Source organism: Marmota marmota, unplaced genomic scaffold (genome assembly GCF_001458135.2).
Source record: "Marmota marmota marmota unplaced genomic scaffold, marMar, whole genome shotgun sequence".
NCBI lineage: Eukaryota > Metazoa > Chordata > Mammalia > Rodentia > Sciuridae > Marmota > Marmota marmota.
In genome coordinates this window covers 37,298,639-37,307,457 of record NW_026000108.1, presented here as the reverse complement: position 1 = coordinate 37,307,457, position 8,819 = coordinate 37,298,639, and the positions used below count along the sequence as shown (strand labels likewise).

The window sequence follows — 8,819 nt, the reverse complement described above, 5'->3', positions numbered from 1 at the left end:
AGAGAGAGAGAAAGAGAGGGGGAGGGAGAGAGAGAGAGGGAGAGAGAGAATGGAAGAGGGAGAGGAAGAGAGGGAGAGAGGGAGAGAGAGAGAGAGAGAGAGAGAGAGAGACTTAAAGAAAGAGAGCAGTGAGGCAGAAAGCTGCGAAATAGAAAGGTTTGCTCTTTCACTCTTACCAATTTCTCCCCGGGCACACATCACAGCATGATGATCAATGAATTTCAAGGTGCAAGAAAAGAACCAAGTACAGATCCGAAGAGTGGAGGCGAGTTATGCCTCGGAGCCAGCCATTTGCCTTGGGGTATGGGGTTAGGGGCAATCTCTCAGCGCTAGAGCAGCAGATGGAGCCGGAGCAAAATCCAAGACCAATTTCTCCCTCTCCCCCTCCTCCCCTCCGCGGCCCCGACTCTGCAGCAGCCCAAGCTTCCGTGCAACGCCAATTGCCTGCTGTCCCGCCTCCCGTGACGTCGAGCGGGAGGAGCCTGGCAGCTGCCAGGCTCCAAGCTCCAGCTGTTGGACAGAGCTGCCGGTCTCCCTAGGCAGATGCCCCAGTGACCCAGAGCTGGTACAGTCCCACCTCTGACTTTGACCTTGCATTACAGATTGCCCGTGGTTGAGGGTTTCCTTTTTCTTGTTTTACAATTTGGTTGAACAATTGAGTCATTTACCAGGACTCGACAATTATTTTCTGGGTGGGAAAAATAAAATCTAAAAAATAAATATTGGAGTTTTATAACTAGAAAAGAAAAAGACCACAGTTCTGATACTGCGTTTTTTCTTACTGCCTACCTTTCTATTTCTTTACTCAGGATATGGCAGCTATATTAATCATACACCTGACAGGGTCTGTTGACTTAAAACTTTGAAAAACTTAAAAAATAAATAAATAAACTCCTAAAAAAATTTCAATGGTCTCTCTGGTCATTCAAAACTTCTGATGAACTAAATGCTTTGGGAAGAGGAGAGACCATTTAGAGAAGGCAGAGCTTTCAGAATAATTCAGAATAATCACTGCCTGCCAATTGTTTTTCCTCACCAAAACAAATATTACAAGTAGACCAAAAACCTCCACAGCTCGCCTATCTTTTGCTTCTATCTACCGTTCTCTCAAATATTTCTCAAATGTGTAGCAGTGTGAAGAAAAGTAAACAATCATGCAAATGTTTGGCCATTAGTGAAGCTATCACCAGGACAGATACAGGAGCTTGGTTGGGAGGTTTGAAAACTCTCAGAACAGGAGAGGCCAAACAAGTTTTTGCACCCACCTAGAAGGTAGTTGTGCCAAATGAGGAGGAACAAGGTCTGGGTGTGGTATCCTGTGATGCTTGATTAAGGTAGCCTCCTTCTGCAAGGAAGGGCAAATTGCTAGAGTTTAGTCAACTCTGGAACAATTCCAGCCTTGGTACAACACACTGTCACTTATATGGCCTAGGAAAGTCCTGGTCCTAGTAGCAGTCATGTGACTATCTTCAACATGAATTGAGATGAAACAAATTTCCTTTCTGCTAGGCAATCTTCCAGAGCAACTTAAAACTTCTAATGGGCCTCCTTAAGCTCCCCAATCAGCAGGGATGTAACCTCTTGGAAGGCCTTTCTGGGAAAGTGCATACCAGGACAATTCAGGCTTGTAGCTATTTGCATCCTGTTTGGATTTCTTCAATCAGTGGTTCTAAGTAGCTACACATCAGAGTCAACTACGGAGTCCGATGCCAAAGCCCCACCCAAACCAATTAAACTGGAATCTCCAGGGATGGGGCTCTGGCAACTTCTTTCTTTCTTTCTTTCTTTTTCTTTTAAGCTCTCTGCTTGACTCTAATGTATGGCAAGAGTTGAGAATCACTGGATAAGATATAAATTAGTGTCTTAAAGGAAACTCCACATGATAATTAAGTTTAAAAATGCAGTGGCTGAATAATATTAAACATTTTATAATAAAAATTATAGTTACATATTATTTATATATTTTCATTTTCAATATGAATATAGAAAATATGTATCAAGATACACATCAAAATTGTGTCCCTGAGCTGGGTGCAGTGGTGACCACCTGTAATCCCAGCAGCTCAGGAGGCTGAGGCAGGAGGATTCCAAGTTCAAAGCCAGTCTCAGCAACTTAGCAAAGCACTGATAAAAAATAAAACGGGCTTTGGAAGTGGCTTAGTAGTTAAGCACCCCTGGGTTCAATCCCTGGTACAAAAAAAAAAAAAAGAAAAAATTGTTCACTAAGAGAGCAAGAGTAGATTAGTGAGGGGAGGTTATTTAAAAATAAATAAATCCTGAATTTGAGACACTATTTAAATATGTTAATTCATAGTCTTTTCTAAGTTAAAATGTATTTACTTTCTTGTAATTTCAGAAATATATTCAACTTTTATGTATTCCTTTTGAAGTTTTAAAAACTAATATTCAAAAGTATATGATAGGGATACTCTTCTTCATCTGGGAAATTATTTAGTTTCATGTTATAGTTAGGATATAAGGTGTCCCCCAAAAAACTCCTGTTAACGCAGAAATATTGGTGGTGAAATAACTAGGTTATGAGAACTGTAAACTGAGCTCCGAGTTTGAGTGGACTGGGTGGTAACTCTAGTCAGGTAGAGCTTGGCTGGAGAGAGGTGGCTTACTGGGGATCTGACCTTGAAGGATATGTCTTCCCTGTGGCCCTTTCTCTTCACCCTCTCTCTGCTTCCTGACTCCTCCATGAGCTGAGCAGTTTTCCTCTGTGGGCCTCACATTCAGCCAAGAGCAATGAAGTTGGCCATTTGTGAATTGAAACCTCTGAAACCGTGAGCTCCAAATAAACTTCCTCCTTTAAGTTGTTCTTGTCACATGTTTTGGTCACAGTGATTATGAAAGACTGACTGAAACATCTCAATACTATCGAATAGCTTCATAATTAATTGCCAGTACTCAAGTGCTTTGATTAGACCTGTTTTTAAATCTTCGTTTTGCAAATTTTTAGATATATGATCACTGAACTCTGTAGGGAAGATGGATCCAATAATATCAACCTGAACACAATTAATCTCATATGAAATCTGGTAGCTGATGTGCTTAACACTGTGTAAAACACATAACAGGTACTTAATAAGTGATAGTCATCAATTCACGGACTCCTTTATGCCTTTCTTAAATATACTCAAGGATTAGGATGGCAACAGCAGATTAAGAATTATCAGAAAATATTTTTATAAAGCCATAAATATGATTCTTCTAATGATCAATGATTCTTCTTATCCTGTTATACATGAAAAAGAAATATTTTCATTCTTTCAGTCCATCTTTTAAAAACACAAATATGAAAGATGATATGGGTTTTTGTTTTTGTTTACTTCAAAATATTTCACATATAACCGAATTATCTAAAGTGTCACATTTTCTAGTAGCTGACTTTTCATGATTTGTAATCAACCACTTTCTCTCTGTACTCATTAACAAGGGATGACTCAAGCACAGGTTAGGACATTTCCCACTATCAGTTTTCTGACTAACTTTGGGAAAGAAAGAAAGAGGAGGAGTTGGGGGAGAGATGCCCCTGGCAGTTAAATTTATACTTTCTAGATGAGCCCTGATTTTAATAATATGATCATAGGATTGTCTCTCTTTTTTTTAACTTTAATATTTGCTGAGTGCTGATGAACTGTTTCTATGTTAGGCCTGGATGTAAGTAGTTTATATCTATTGCTTCATTTAATCCTCTTCTGAATCTGATGAGGTCATTCTTCATTTGGGAATGAGAAATCCAGCTGGACATGGGGACACATGCCTGTAATCCCAACAATCTGAGAGGCTAAGGCAGGAGAATGACAAGGTTGAGGCCAGCCTCAGCAGTTCAGTAAGACCCTCAGCAACTTAGCAAGACTCTGTCTCAAAATAAAAAATAAAAAGAGCTGAGGAATGAGCTCAGTGGTTGAGTGCATCTGGGCTCAATCTCCAAAACCACAAAAAATAAAAAGAGAGAGAGAGAGAGATCCAGAGAGAGAGAGAGATCTCCAAGGTACAAAGGGAGCAACTTACCAAAGATGGCAGGATAATAAAACCAAGTCATAAAGTGATAACTTCCATGATCTTAAAAACTGTTCAAGTTGTTCTTTAGGACACAAGGTGCACTTCCATAGGACCTGACCCCAAATGACCTTGAAAGCCTGGCAGAAAGTCTCCCACTGAGCAGCACCTGAGGAAAAACAATAGGACCTCATGGAGCTTGACTGGAACCAAGGAGTGACATCAACAGTTGCAGAACAAACCAGAATTGTCCATATGCTCCCACCTGGACCCATGCCAAGAGTGTGGAGACCACCACAGAGACCACTAGTTCCAACCAATCTGTCTTCCCTTACCCTGGGGTCCCTTGTATTCCTTTGCTACTAGAGATTAGGGAATCAGATTTGAGCTTGCTGTCCATCTCCTCTCCATTAACTCATCTTGATCCAGTTTGTAATATGAAGAAAAATACCGTCAATAGAAAAACAGCAGAATTCCTTAAAATGAGCAATGGCCCTTTGGTCTATAAAAGATAGTTGATACAATGAAGTACACCTGTCTCTGGGTGATACATATGTCTCTTATTGGCCAGAGAAGGCTAGAGTTTGGAGAATTTGGAATGGCAAGAAGATTGGAGAGAGAAAAATGGGAGCATTTCATAGAAAAGGAATCAAACAATGTGAGTAGTTCTTTAATTCTGTGTCTGACTTCTTTCTTTGAGCATTTTACATGAGGTTTTGTTTTGTTTTGTTTTGGCATCAAGGATTGAACCCAGGAGTGCTTAACCACTGAGCCACATCCATAGTGTGTGTGTGTGTGTGTGTGTGTGTTTAGATTTTTATTATATTTTTTATTTTGTATGCCATTCCCTAGGTTGCACACCTAGAGAATGGCATACAATCTTGAGCCAGAGGTACAATAAGACTAATGAAAATTCCTTAAACAGTATGGGAGAGTCTTCAAGGAAATGATGTCTAATGTTCACTTCTAAGCTGATTCTTTTTCTTTGGTACTATATTTCTCACAAATCAGAACTTCTTAAACAATAGGCCATAGGTACACTGTTAGATCATAATCTTTTAGCTTCCAGGACAGCTGTGTGGGACCTGGGTGTCTGGAGCCCGTCAATAGGAAATGAAGTCATGGTGCTAAAGAAGAAATCCATGTTCCATGTTCCCAATGCATAAAGCAAGTAGTAACTTGCAGGAAACATTACTCATAGTAGGGAATATTTGGTGGGGCAAGTGAGGTGGCTGGGCCAGGACAGCTCCAGGCATGGTACCAATTCTTTATTTTCACATATCTTGGATACTTATCTCCATTTATAGCTGATGTGTATTTTCAACAGGGCCTGAGCCACTTGTAGGGACTCCTCCTTAACACATAAGTTCTGCAAGTTAAAGCTTGACATGAAAAATTGAATGGAATTCAAAATTCATTCACATTAGTATGAGGAATTTCAGTGTTGCATCACTCAGTAAAATAAGTTGAAGCATATGTAAATACCAATATTCAATCAGTTATGACATACAAAAATGAAAAATTTACAAGGATCTGAGAACAAAAGTTAACACTGTTAAATCACTTACAAGGGGTATGAACTTCAAGGAGGTGAATTTTATGGTACATGATTTATAGCTCAATAAAAAATTATATGAGAAAAATATTCACTAAAGAGCAAAAGATTCTCAATAATTTTTTATACTTTGAATTTTAAAAATTATTATTATTCTGTTATATAAAGAAAATGCAATGAAATTTTATACCAAGTCTCATATAGATCAATTAGTTGACCTCAATGGGCTGTACAAATATTGCGTTTTCTGAGCACCAACCAATGAAAACACCTGAGAATTTCTGTGCTGTGTTATCCCCAGGATGTGGTAAATCTGCTGTGCCCCCTGGCATCTATTAACAGGATTTTGGGGAAGTAGGTAGGGAAGCGGATAGAAAAAAATGGCTAACTCAGTGGCACTGTGACCAGCGGGGATTATAAATTAGGAAGCACAAATTCAGGGGATGATGAGTCAACCCTCTTAATCTTACAAACAAGAAGGTGTTCTTATTTTTTTTTCCAATTTTAAGGGATCAAGTAACCTGGGAAAGCAGGAAGAATTTGAGGCCCTTGGGTTATCAAGCACTAAAAAAAGTTAGAGCAAGGTGAATTTATTTATTTATTTATTTATTTATTTATTTATTTATTTAGTTGTTCAGAACATTACAAAGCTCTTGACATATCATATTTCATACATTTGATTCAAGTGGGTTATGAACTCCCATTTTTACCCCGTATACAGATTGCAGAATCACATCGGTTACACATCCACGTTTTTACATACTGCAAGGTGAATTTAGTCTTTGGTTTCAATGCCGGCTACACGCAGAACTTCCTGCGTCTCCACTCATCACTTATCCATTCGAAAATATGAGCACCAAATATGTGGCACCATTCCTGGTTCGTGGAATAAAGGAGTAAACAAAACAAACATATTTGCCCTCATTGAATGAATATAAAATATGGAAGAGAGTAGTTGGTACTACTACGTGCCATGGATAAAACAGTAGGGAAGAAAGTGGGAGACTGTCAGATTAGGGGAAAGGGGAGGCTTTGACTTTTGGAAGGTTTTACCAAGAAAGTGACATATGAGCAATGATCTGAAGCAGATGAGAGAATAAGTAATAAGAGTATTTGGGGTGGAGTATTTCAGGCAAAGGGTAATGTTAGTGCAAAGTCCTTGAAGCCTCCTATGTTGGAGGGACAGCAAAGCACCAGTGTGTCCAATGCTCTGCTAGTAGAGCAATAATGTGGTAGTAGTGGAAGTACCAGAAGGTGACATCAAACACATACAGTATTGGGCTGGGGATATAGCCCAGTTGATAGAGTGTTGCCTCACATGTACAAGGCCATGGGTTCAATCCTCAGCACCTCAAAATAAAAAAGAAAGAAAGAAAGAAAGAAAGAAAGAAAGAAAGAAAGAAAGAAAGAAAGAAAGAAAGAAAGAAAGAAAGAAAGAAAGAAAGAAAAAATATTGGGAGTCCTAGAAGCTCTATGTGAGGACTTTGGATGTTGCCCTGAGTAAACTGGAAGTGCCTGTGTATGTTTGAAGTAGAGGACTGTCAGAATCTGATCTATGTTTTAACAGGGTCCCTGTAGCTCTCTTTGTTGATGAGTCATCTGTGGAGTGCAATGATTGATGCAGGGAGACTAATCAAGAGGTGATTTTTAACAATCCAGAGGACTAATGAGTTGATCTAGGTCAGAATGGTAACTGTGAAGATGATGATCAGTTTCTGAATATGACACTAAAGCTCATAGTATTGTTCACTCATTGTTTTCAAGGTTCATAAAATGCTTAGTTATTCTGGTTTTCACTTATTTCCAGAATAATTTGTTGCTGTCATTACTTAGATCTTGCCCTGATAAGGAAGAAGACGAATATATGTATGTCAGGGTGCTAAGTTTCCATTTTGTTTTTATAAGTGCCTCAGTACCTGGAAATTGACCTCTTGGAATTAAATTACAATTTTGAAGCATAAAATTCATTGAAAGATAAGTCTGCTAGGACACTGTCAGCTCCTAATAGTATTGCAGCTAAGACTATTGCATAACTATACAGTTTCCATTGCTTAGCTCCAATTCAGATACTTTAGTAAACATACTTCAAGAACTTCCTCAGCTTCAATTGAGTATCTTTAGCTAAATCTTGTAAGAATATCAAAATAGCAAATAATGATTTTAGAGTTCAAAGTGAAGTTCACGGAACTGTCATCCTTTGCCACTTAGCTTCCATTATCCTGCTAGTATAAGAGGTAGAAAGATCCAAGTTCTGACGCTTAAACAATCACAGCCTCATATCCTTCAGTAAGTATTCTATTGCTAGTCCTTTATTTGGCTACTAATCTGACCTTTGGTCAGGAAGTTCAATGACACATTCAACATACATGGATATATGGAGAGACATTGTGGATTTCAGGTATCTTGAGAAGTTTTTTTTTTTTTTAATTTATATGATCAAGAATAGAACCCAAATCCCAAGTAACTGACAAATGCTTATATGTGCCAATATCAGAAAGCATTTATAGAAATGAGGTACATCAAAATAACCTGACTTTTAGCAGATAAAAACAATAAAATTCAACTAAACCTCTTGTTTTCTGACAAGTCTGAAGCCTGAAGAGCTTAGTGGAGATTTCCTGTTCCTCTAACTCAAGCTCTTAGATTAATCACAGAAAGTAATGTCACTTTGCAAATGACAAAATGGACATCAATCTCATGTTGTGTCTGTTGTCCTGAAAGAAGTCTCCTGTTATGGTGCTTGAGACTAATTACAACCCAGGACGATGTCTAAGCCTCATAATTCTTGTCTACTTATCTCTGATTTGGAACATTTCCCTCTCTGGGGGCCCTAGGCATTCCAGCACCTACTATCACTCTTTCTCAACTGGCAGAAAAGTATGTAGGGGCATCACATATTTATTCAACAAATGTTGACAAGTCTTCTAGGTGCTAGGGAATGAAATGTGAACAAAGTCCTTGACATTATGACCTCATAGGCCAGCCTGGGAGAAGAGCAATATTCAAACCATTGCAATGCAATACAAAAACTACTAGGATGAGGGAAGTTCAAAGACTGTGGGTGGAACTTAGATATGAACAGACAAAAGACTTCCCAGACAAAATGCTTTCTAAGCTGAAATGTGAAGAATGAAGAGGAATCCACCAAATAAAGGAGTATGTAAGGGTATGAGTGTTCCAGATAAGTGAAACCGTCTGGAGGTGCAAGAGTCATCATGTATGGGATTTATATATCATGTTCATGTTACAAGTGGGGGTC

The 8,819-nt window shown here is 38.7% G+C and overlaps 1 protein-coding gene across 3 annotated transcripts in view; it reads right to left on the bottom strand.

Moving 5' to 3' along the window:
* Atp10d (ATPase phospholipid transporting 10D (putative)) overlaps nt 1-442 on the bottom strand; it is a 108,619-nt gene extending 108,177 nt beyond the window's left edge. Inside the window, exon 1 of one of the 3 annotated variants that reach the window (XM_048784432.1) lies at nt 177-442. The gene's annotated coding sequence lies outside the window, so the exon portion shown is untranslated. The remainder of the gene's footprint in view (nt 1-176) is intronic. The other 2 variants (XM_048784431.1, XM_015482080.2) reach the window with 2 other exon arrangements.
* Between the last annotated feature and the right edge of the window lie 8,377 nt (nt 443-8,819).